Below are 2082 nucleotides of genomic sequence, written 5' to 3' on the forward strand. Positions count from 1 at the left end.
TGCATAGGAATTTGTTCATAGTTTTTTTTTAAACTATAGTCCGGCCCTCCAACAGTCTGAGGGACAGTGAACTGGCCCCCTGTTTAAAAAGTTTGAGGACCCCTGCTTTAGACGGCCTCTTATTCTAAAAAAATAACTTTGCTTTCTAGCCTGCTTGAATAATGAGGAAGATAAACTTAGCTGTCTGACCTTGTAGGCCAGAGACTAGATACGCCCATACTCTCAATGCCATGCCAGGTGCATTTTTTAATTGGATAGAACTGTGTTGTTTGCAAGGCCACCAGCGAGATAACCACTAAGTGCACATAGGGCTGGCTCTTTAATAAAAAGGGAAGTTCTGCTTGTAGCTCTGCTTAGAATTTGAATTCATTTCCTCTAAGCCCACTGTGGTGAATAAAGTGTGACTCCAAACGCTCTGAGCGTTGCTTGATTTATTCCGGTTCTCTGTAACATAAAGATCACCACCACTCATCTCCGGAACTTTCTCACCTTCCCAAACTGAAACTCTGTACCCACCAACCACCAACTCCCTGGTTTTTGACACCAACTACTAGGATTGTGCTTCCAATTCCTATGTGTGGGTTCCCCTCACCCCTCACAAATGAGATGCTGGAATGAGAAGGTAAGAACTAGAGGGGAATTCTCCAGAAATAAGAAGGGATTCATTACCAACTGAGAGCAACACTTGAGCTCCACCCACTCCTTCGTTACAGGGCTCACAGCTGGCTTCTGGCTCGTCCTGGGGGCGCTGCTCAATTGTCATATAACCGGGAGCCAAACAAGCCTGACTCCCCGCACAGCTGTGTCCCCTTGGCTGCTTGAGACAGCTTTCCTCTGGGCTGGTTCACATTCAAAGCCCAGGCATGGCTGGGAATCAGTGGAGGGGGTTAAAATGAGGCTCAGCCGTTATTGCTGGTCTCCTCCCAGCGATGCATCAGGACTCAGAGCTGATGGCAACATTGAAAGCAGCTCCTGCCCAGCCAGTGTGGCTCAGTGGTTGAGCATCGACCTATGAACCAGGAGGTCAGGGTTCGATGCCCGGCCAAGGCACATCCCGGGGTTGTGGGCTCCATCCCCAGTGTGGGACATGCAGGAGGCAGCCGATCAATGATTCTCTCTCATCACTGATGTTTCTATCTCTCCCTCTCCCTTCCTCTCTGAAATCAATATATATATGAGAAAGAGAAGGAAAGAAAGGAAGGAAGGAAGGAAGGAAGGAAGGAAGGAAGGAAGGAGCTCCTTATTCTGCTGCTCCCCAAGCCCTCTGGGGGTGCCAGGGTGAGGAAACGCAGCGCCCTGCCCACCGACCCCAGCTTGTATCTCAGGGTACCGTACCCCTGTAAGGCCTGTGCCATCCTTACAGCTAAATTCCTAGCGAACACCGATGGCTGTTTTAGCAGCTGATCCCTCATCCAGTGAACAGTGGGACTGACTCGTCGCTGGCGCACTGGGCAGATCCTGGGGACGCTGATTGCCTGCGGGGGGCAGGGGCTGGGCTGTCAACTTGTGGAGGAGGATCCCGGTGCCTATCAATTCGGGGGTATCAGGCTGACTCATCGCTGACACTGGGCAGATCCTGGGGACGCGGATTGCCTGCGGGGGGAGGGGGGGCGGGGGCTGGGCTGTCAACTTGTGGAGGAGGATCCCAGTGCCTATCAATTCGGGGGCTAGAGGGACTCGACTAGTTGTCAACCTCCCTTCCCCTTAACCTGCTCCCTGTCTTCCACCGCCCGGTGACTGCGGCGCAGACAGGACCCGGTAGGAGCCTGCAGGGCAGCCAAGCGGAGAGTCACAGGTGCAAGTGGCCAGTTCACCCAGGGCAGCGACTCGGGTTTGAAAACTGCAGCAAAGCGTGGCCGGTAGGGCCTCCTGCGCCCGGCGGCCCGGCTCTGTCTCCCGCTTCTAGGGTTTCAGGGAACAGACCCAGGGACCCCCTTCCCCAGCCCGACCCCCTCCAAGTCCCATCCAGTCCCCACCTTCACAACCGCCTCCCAGGCCAGCCAACACCCCGCTTTCTTTCCACCCTCCTTCCTGCCGAACCCCCACATTCACCCCAATTATTCCTCCCGGTGGAGGCCCCAC

This window comes from Myotis brandtii, unplaced genomic scaffold (assembly GCF_000412655.1).
Source record: "Myotis brandtii unplaced genomic scaffold, ASM41265v1 scaffold717, whole genome shotgun sequence".
NCBI classification, from domain to species: Eukaryota; Metazoa; Chordata; class Mammalia; order Chiroptera; family Vespertilionidae; genus Myotis; species Myotis brandtii.